This window comes from Eumetopias jubatus, unplaced genomic scaffold, assembly GCF_037043125.1.
Source record: "Eumetopias jubatus isolate StellerSeaLion01/CBP00866 unplaced genomic scaffold, mEumJub1_p1.0 scaffold_16, whole genome shotgun sequence".
Classification (NCBI taxonomy): domain Eukaryota; kingdom Metazoa; phylum Chordata; class Mammalia; order Carnivora; family Otariidae; genus Eumetopias; species Eumetopias jubatus.
In genome coordinates this window covers 92728531-92737908 of record NW_028274822.1, presented here as the reverse complement: position 1 = coordinate 92737908, position 9378 = coordinate 92728531, and positions in this window count along the sequence as shown.

Genomic DNA, 9378 nt, shown 5'->3' with positions numbered 1-9378 from the left:
ACGGGGGTCTGCTCAAGCCAGCGCCCAGCCGCTTGCCACGTGTCAGCACGGCCCTAGTCCGCTCCTCACCCACCAACCTGCCCCCGCCCCCGGCTCTTCCTCGGGGCGGGAGCTCCAGGTGCACTCGGTCCTGGTTCCGGCTCGGCTCCCGGGCCTCCCCCCGCCCCCGTCCCCTCCCTACGCCCTGTGTTCCTTCTCACTCCCCCCTCCCCCCCTCCGCCCTCCTCCCTCCCCCCACTACCAATCCAGGCCCCCTTTAACACACCCCAGTGCTGTTGTCTCTCCACTCGAAGGCCTTTCCCCTCTGTCTCTTGACCATGAGATGCCCTCCAGTGGCCCATGTGAGATGCCACCAACCAGAGGACTGGAAAGAGGGGGTAGGGAAGGGGGAGAGAAGTGGGGGGGAGGGGAGGGGAGAGAAGGGGAGGGGAGGGGGAGAGGAGGGGAGGGGGAGAGGAGGGGAGGGGGAGAGGAGGGGAGGGGGAGAGGAGGGGAGGGGGAGAGGAGGGGAGGGGGAGAGGAGGGGAGGGGGAGAGGAGGGGAGGGGGAGAGAAGGGGAGGGGGAGAGAAGGGGAGGGGGGAGGGCCTCTTAAGCTTTTGGTCGACGTGGCGCAGGTAACCGGCTCCCGCTCGGTCACATTTGGTGAATTTGGCCACAGCACGGTCCCGGGCTCCCTGAGGGCGGCGGGGCTGGGATCCAGAATCCTGCCCCAGGGGCGACGCTGATGCAAACAGTGGGGCTGTCCCCGTCCCCCTGCTAAGCGAGTGTCCTTGATTGTGCCTGGGAGAGCTCTGGTTTCCTGGTCCTGAATCTGACGACAGACCACAGGGCGCCGCCCCGTAGGTGTTGGCAGGGAGCCCCTGGGCACCTGCGCTCAGGGAGGGCAAGGAGGCTGTGAGCAGAGCAGGGGCCCGGGCTGCCCCCCGGCTGAGCACAGCTTTCCTCGGCAGTCTCCCCAGAAACAGCTGCTCACGTGTCTGGAGCAGTGGCTGCGAGCCAAGGGCCAGAAGCGTGCCAGGGCTGCAGGAAGGGGCGGCCCCGGAGGAGAAGGGGGGCCCGGGTCCGTGCCTGCGGTGGGTAGGCCTCAAGGACAAGTACAGCCCCCTCCGCTTCCCTCCGCCCCCCTCGCTGGCGACCCTGGCTTTGGCCACGTTGCTTCCCGTCCCGTTGTTCCCGAGTCAGTCCACCAGGAAATCCGGTTCGAAGCCGAAGGAGATTAAAGGCCTTCGCTGTTACCCCGTGGGCTTCCAAACAGCACCGGGAACAAGCGGCCGAGAGTCCACTCACATTAAAACTGAGCCGATACTAGATACTCGGCGTCCTTTCCTCGGTAGATTTTGGGCTGTTTCTGTGGGAATACGCAGCGCTTACGCCACCTGCACTCCACGGTTTCTGTGCTTCTGCGCCAGCTGCGGGGTCGTCCACATTCGCCCCAACACTCCTTCGGGGACAGTCGTGCTGTGGATGCGGCGTCCTTTGAAGGCACGTTTCAGGCCGGGAAGCAGGAGATTTGCTCCAGGGCCTCTGCGCTCAGTCTCTGGGGGAGCAGAGCGATGCGTCCCAAGGCTCCTTCCGCCGCGGGCCCTGGCATCCTGGCAGTGTGTAGAACAGACCTTCCAGTGGCCCGCGTCCGGGGGGTTCACGGTCGTCCCAGGTCTCTTTCAGCCCTCGAGAAAAGCCCCGAATTCCAGCAGACGGTGGTGCGCTCACAGGGTGTGATCAGAGACCGGAAAGAAAACTCCCAACCATAGGCTGTTGAGCCGAGTGAGCCTAATTAACACCTCTGAGCGTCATTTGCGCTCTGTAGCATCACAAAGCAGAAATGGGGTTCAGGGATGGGGCAGTTTGCAGTGACTATAGGAGGCTGGGGGGCCCACTGTGGGGCTGCAGGGGGCGGCCTGGCCTTCCCCAGCTCCTGTGGGTGGCAGAGGTCACCCCAGGGGGAAGGAGGTGGCTCTGCAGGTACCTGTGATCGTGACAGAGTCGGGTCCATCAGAGGGAAGCTGGGGCGACTCGGTAGCAACGTGGGAGATGCAGAAAGGAACCTGCTCATCGCTGGTCCGTCTCAGGCTCTGCACGTCCCCCGGGGCGGGTGCTGTGCTGAGCCCGTCTGTAGCGCAGAGAGATCCGTGTCTTTGCTGCAATGGGGCCCTTGTATGCAAGCCGCCCCCCTCATCTGATGCTCAGCTGGAGGAACAGGGACCTGGGCCAGGGCTGCAGGAAAAACCGCCCTTGCTGGCTGCACCGAGAGATGCCCCGTCCTCATGCTGTAATTCAGGAGCTATGGAGACCCAGAGAAATAGCCACACAGGTGTGACAGCCCCTGGAAAGGGACAGAGATGGCAGACTCGGAGTTAGGTGGAGGTGGGTTCCAGTCTCAGCCCCACTGCATTCAAAATGACTGTCGTTTCTTTGGAAACGATAAAACTTGAACATGCTGCCTGCACTTTATCCTCAGGGGGCCGTGTGACAGGATGCTCACCAGGACCCGTCACGCCATCCCGAGCGAGCCGACGGCATATCCAAGGGGCTGAACTGGGAGGCACGGGTGAGCCTCTCACCTTCATCAGAGGCCACTGGGGGAGGGTCCCTGACGGGAGAGGGACTTGCCAGAATGGCTCCGCGTACAGACGTCACAGTCCCACACCCCACGGTCATCTCAGCGGGGGTAGGAAACACTTGACCTTGGAATGCAAGGAGACCTCCTCAATGTAGTGAAGGCCATGAGTGAACCCAGAGCTGCCGCCCTCTCAGGCAGGGGAGGGAGAGAGCTGTCCTCCAGGACCAGGAGCACAGCACCTGCTGCAGCGACTTCTCTTGCACGTCATATTGCGACTGCTGGCCAGAGCAATTAGACAAGAAGAAGAAATAATAGAGAACCTGGGCAGGAAGAACCAAGGTCCCCTGTGTTCACAACAACACAGCCTTGTGTGTAGGAAACCCTAAAGGCGCCAACAAAGGAAACGACCGTCAGCGCTGATTCAGGAAGGCGGCAGGACACACACCGACATGCCAAAGTCACCCGTGTTTCAACACCCTGACGACAAGCATTCCAAAAGGAAATGAAGAAAACACTTCCTTGTCAAATGGCATCCAAAAGAACAAGATCTTTAGAAATAAATACATTTGACCAAAGAGGCAGAAGACGTGGGCATGGTAACTACACGGTGTTGCAGAAAGACAATGAAGAGGCTTCAATATGTGGACAGACGTCCCGTGCTCACGGGCTGGGTGACTTGACCTTGCCAGACGGCACCACTCCCCAAAGAGGTCTCACGTTCGATGCCATCACTACCCAAGTCCTGAAAACCTTTATTGTAGAGATAGACAAATACATTCTAAATTCCAAATGGAATTTCAAGGGACCCAGAATAGTCAAAATAATTTTGACAAAAATGAAGTTGGAGGACTCGACTTTTGGTTTCAAAATTTACTGCAAAAACACAGCAACAGAAAAAATGTTGTTCTGGCGTAAAACAGAAGTATAGACCAATGGAAGGGAAGAAAAAACCCAGAAATAAGCCCTGATAGACTTGGCCATATGATTTCCAACAAGGGTGCTAAGACCCTTCAGTGGGGAAAAGGCAGGTTTTTCTTTTAACGAACGGTGTTGGGAAAAGTGGGTATATCCACAAAAGAAAGGAGTCGGGCCCTTACGTGGCGCTGCATACCCAAATCAACAGCAACTGGGTCAAATACCTAAACGTAAGAGCTAAGACTGTGAAACTCTTAGGACACACAGGAGCAAAGATGCGTGACGCTGCATTTGTCAGTGATTTACTGGATTTAACACCCAAAACACAGGCAACTAGAAACACATAATTTGGACTTCCAGAAAATGAAAACTTTGGGGGCATCAAAGGACTCCATCAAGGGACTTAAAAGACAGCCCACACACTGGGAGGAAAGATGTTCATGTACCCGAGAAGGGATTAATGCCCAGAACATATACAAACTCGCACAGCGCAGCAACAGAACGATCCAGTGAAGAAATGAACATTAGGGGCGCCTGGGTGGCTCAGTCGTTGAGCGTCTGCCTTCGGCTCAGGTCATGGTCCCGGGGTCCTGGGATCGAGCCCCGCATCGGGCTCCCTGCTCGGCGGGAAGCCTCCTCCTCCCTCTCCCACTCCCCCTGTTTGTGTTCCCTCTCTCGCTGTCTCTCTGTGTCAAATAAATAAAACCTTTAAAAAAAAAAAATGGGCAAAGAACCGGAAGAGCCATGTCTTCAGAGAAGACCCACAAGTGGCCAGTGAGCACACGACAAGCTATTCGACGTCCCTCCTGCCCAGGGGAACGCACGGGACGATCATCAGGCTCCACAGCCGTGAGCAGTGCTGGGGTCAGGACCCAGGGGCCGCATGGCGAGGCCGAGGGAGCTGGAAGCCGTGGGCGCATTGCCGGTGGGCGTGTGAGATGGCGCGTCCACCACGGGAACAGCAGGGAAGTCGCGGGAAGACAAACTGGGAAACACGTGTGACCCGGCGGGCCCGTTCCGGGGGTTTGCCCGAAGGCCCCGAGAGCAGGGGGTTCACGAGGGGCTTGTACTCTGTGTGCAGGGCAGCTGCGAGGTGGAAGGGACCCCGTGGGGCCTCCCCAGCATTGGCCGCCCGCGGGGGACGCCACGGTGGGGGGTGAGCCTGCTGGCAGGGTCAGCCATGCAGCGGGGTCCCTCCCCTGACTCCAGCTCTGCCTGGGGGCCAGCCTCCCGCCCCCGGAAAGCAGCCACGGCCCGGGTCTGCAGATCTGGGCTTTCCAAAATTAAATTCCTCTGCAGACCAGAGGCTTTTCACTCTAACAGCAGTCTCTCATAATTGCTCATTTTGGGATCTGAACGAATACTTCCTTCACAAAAGCCTGTGGATGTGATGTTAAGGGGAAAAAATTATTGCATTTCTGGGCTCCTTTTGCCAAAGGCACTAAACCCCTTTTCTTATTAGTTTTCCGTGGGCAGATTTATTTTTGCTTTCCCTCTTTATTGCTGGTCTCAGTGGAACCAGGGCAGTGTGAGGAGAGAGAGTCTGATTGTCTGTGCCATGTGGTTCTTCCACGTGCTACCACCACACGGGGCCCGGACCAGAGTCAGATGGCAGAGGGCCGTTAGGAGACACGGAGGAGGCGTCCAGGCGGCGCTGTGGGGACCGGAGCGCGTGCGCCCCTCTGGAGGGGTCGCTGATCATCGCCAGGTGGACGGGGTCCAGCATCGCCCAGACCCCGACTGTGAGGAGCATCCAGGTATCCGCATTCTCGGGTGAGAGCTCGGGCCGTCTACAGGACGCCCTCCGCCGCCCTCCAGATCCACGCTGCACCGCGCTCACCCTATTCCATCCCCGTGCCATGACCTGGGGGCCCTGTCATCTGGGCTCCTGGCCTCCGGCCTTGTGTTCAGGCTGCACCAGGGGGAGCTCCCAGGAGACGGGGTCGGGGGAGAGAGGCTGGGGTCCTCCCTGCTGGGGGCTGCGCCCGGGGTAGGGGCTGTGATCGCCAGCGTGAGGCCACAGTGCCTGGGAGCCTCCTCCTGTCCCCCCCCCAGGACCCAGCAGCACTGTCCCCTCCCTGCCCTGCAGGCCAGGGGTGGAAACAGCTCCCCCGGGGCTCCTCTCTGGGTCTCCTGCCTCCTGTGTGGACCCACCCTAAGGAGCCCTTTCTTTCACACGGCGTCTCCTTTGAACCTCTGGGTGTGTCTCCTGCGGGACCGGGATGACAGAGCCCTGGATTAAACAAAGAAAAGGAAAGCGTCCCGAGCCCTCCCTCGTCTGACAAAGGATCCACCTCCACCTTGATTAAAGGAACCATGTGTGCTTCCGCGTCTGACTTTGCCCCTGACCTAGCGTCCGGACCAGAGCACAAGGTCAAACGGCGCCCCCCTCTCACGCCATCGTGGCCACGGTGTGGCCCTTGTGCCCGGCCTTTCCTGCAGGCGGGCCGCGGTCCACTGAGGCAGGCAGGGTGCAGATGGGTGGTGGGGGGCGTCTGGCCCAGGAATGCCTGGGAGAGGGGAGTCCTGGGGACGGTGCACGAGGAGCCCAGGCCACCAGCTGGTCCCCGAGGAGAAAGGAGGCTGCTGCGGAGGACAGAAGGGGCTCGCGCTCGGCCGCCCGTTCCGCGGACGCACAGCTTCCAGCTGGCCTGCGAACCTGGCCTTGGGCAGTGGCCGCCGAGTGCGGGACGTGGCCCCAGCGGCCAAAGCCCCGGGCAGCTCCCGGCTCTGCGGGGCCCCGGGAGCCCCTGGCAGGTGCACGGCAGGCTGCGGGCCCCTCCCGGGCGGCTCCGGACCCTCGCGCCCGGCCAGGGGTCAGGCCTGCGGTCCGAGGCGGGGGGAGCTCTCCCTCCCCGACCTGGACCCCACACGCGGCTTTGCGGCGGGTCCGAGGGACAGACTCCCCTCGTGAGAGGAAGCGGACCGGTGAGGGAGCATCGAAGGAAGCAGGAAGCCCGCGTGCGCAGGAGGCCCGGGCCTCCGGACCCCACCCGCGGCCGCTGCGGTGCTTTCTCGGCCGTGCGGTTTTCCGCAGGTCGGGGCCCCGCGTAGGCTTTGAAACAAAATTGGGCCACGATACACACAAAGTTCTCCTTTTAATTCCGCATTGTCCCAGCGACTGTGGGTCCGCACGATGTTTTATTACAGTTGGCACTGTGCGGACGCGGCCAGGAGTAAAGTCACTGTTGTCTTATTGGAGCCTCGCTGTGTCGTGGGCGTGCTTGCCCGCGAGTGCTGTCGTCGCCGCCGACCCCCGCGTTCTCCTCTTTAGAAGAGCAGCTCCACGTTCACGAGGGCTGTGGCTTTACCAGGAAGCATAATGCATGTTGTAAAGGCTGGGGAAATGCGGGGTTGTTCTCTTTATCAATTTGCAGAGTGATGAGCGGGCATCCTGGCGACCTCCGGTGGAGCAGTCTCTTTGTGCGCGTTTTCTGTCAGCCCTGCCTCCGTTGTTTTGCTCATGGATTTTATTTTAATTGAGGTGAAATTCTCATAACATTAAATTATGCAATTTAAGGTGTACAATTCAGAGACATTTAGGACATCTACAGTGCTGTGCTCCGAGCATTCTCATCACCCCCCTCCAACCCCAGCCCCTCCCTGGCACTGACTGGGCGACTTTCCATCTCTACATTTGCGAGCTCCCAGCACCTCCTATAAATGGAATCCTACAGTAGGTGAGTTTCCGTGTCTGACTTCTTTCTCTCAGGACGATGTGTTCAAGTTTCATCCATGGTGCCGCCTGCATTAGTGCTCGATTCATTTTTATGGCTGAGCAATATCCCATCGTATGGATGGACCACTTCTGAGTCCAGTCATCGGTTGACAGACTTTGGGGATGCTTAACCAACTGAGCCACCCAGGCGCCCCACCATCTTAATAATTTTAAGTATGCAATTCAGTGATATTAAGTACATTCTTACTGTTTTTACCAGCATCCATCTCCAGACCTCTTTTCATCTTGCAAAACTGAATCTCTGTATATACTTAAAACAATAACTCCCGACTACCCCTTTCCCAGTCCATGGCAGTCACCATCTATTTTTTGTCTCTCTAAATATTACTACTCTAGGTATCTGATATATGGAATGATTTTTTTTAATGCCTTTGATCACATTCAGGACCTTTCCTTTCATTCATAGTTTCTTGAATTGTTTTTGTTGTTGGTTTTTTTTAATCGTGAAAGGCTGTTAGAATATGCCAAATGGGGGCGCCTGCGTGGCTCAGTTGGTTAAGCATCTGCCTTCAGCTCAGGTCATGATCTCAGGGTCCTGGGATTGAGCCCTGCATCGGGCTCCCTGCTCGGTGGGGAGCCTGCTTCTCCCTCTCTCTCTGCACCCCCCACCCCAGGTTTTGTGCTCTCTCTCTCAAACAAATAAAATCTTTAAAAATAAAAGAATATGCCAAATGCTTTTTCTGCTTTGACAGGATCATGATTTTTAAATTCTAATAATTATCTGTACTACATTGACATTTTTGTATGTTTAACCACCCTTGCATTCCTGTGATAAATACCACTTGGTCATGGTGTATAATCCTTTTACTATGCTCCTGGTTAGGTTTTATAGTATTTTTTGAGGATTTTTATATCAGGGTTTGTAAAGGATATCGACCTGTAATCCCCCCCAAGTTTAATTGAGCCGTAGTTGACATAACATGGTGTAAGTTTCAGGTGTTCAGTGGGATCATTTGACACGTGTATTGAGAAATGTTTACCACAATAAGGTTAGCTAACACATCCTTCACCTCGTTAGTTATCCTTTTGCTATCGTTCTTATGGTGAGAACATTAAAGCTCTACCATCATATAGCAACTTTCAAGTACGCAACACAGTATTGTTAACTTTAGTCGCGTGCTGTACATTCGCTCCCAGGAATTTACTCTCACAGTTGAAAGTTCGTACCGTTTAACTGATGTCTTCCCACTTGTCTCACTCTCGGACCCTGGCAACCATTATTCTCCAAATTTCTGTGAGTTTAAGATTCTGCATACAAGTGAGGCCAGAGTATTTGTCATTCTCTGACTTATTTCACTGAACATAATGCCCTCTGGGTCTGTCCATCTTGTCACAAATGGCAAGATTTCCTTTCTTATTGCTGAATAATATTCCATTGTATACACATACTACATTTTCTTATCCATTCATCCATCCGTGGGCACTTAGGTTGTTTCCATGACTTGGCTATTGTGAACAACGCTGCAGTGAACAGGGGCTGCATATATCATCCCAAGATAGTGATTTCATTTTCTTCACATACATACCCAGAACTGGTATGGCTGGATCATGTTAAGTAGTTGTATGTTTTTATTTTTTGAGGAACCTCTGTACTGTTTTCCATAGTGGTTGTTCCAATTTACATTCCCACCAACAGTACACAAGAGTTCCCCTTTTCTCCCTATTGTGCCATTTGTTCTATCTTGTCTTTTTTTTTTTTAAGATTTTATTTATTCATTTGACAGAGAGCACAAGCATGGGGAGCAGCAGGGAGAGGGAGAAGCAAGGTCCCTGCTGACCAAGAAGCCTGATGCAGGACTCGATCCCAGGACCCCGGGACCATGACCTGGCCAAAGGCAGACGCTTCACCGACTGAGCCACCCAGGTGCCCCCTCTCTTGTCTTTTTGATAATAGCTATACTAACAGGTGAGGTGATATTTCATTGTAGTTTTGCTTAGCATCATTACCGATAATTAGTGATGTTGAACAACTTTTCATGTCCTTGTAGCCTTTTTATATGTTGTCTTTGGAGAAATGTCTGTTCAAGTCCTCTGCCCATTCTTTTTTAAATCAGATTTTTTTTTTTTTTTTTTTTTTGCTACTGAGATGTATGAGTTCCTTGTACATTTTGATATTAACTTCTTATCAGATACATGGTTTACAATATTTTCTTCCATCCTATA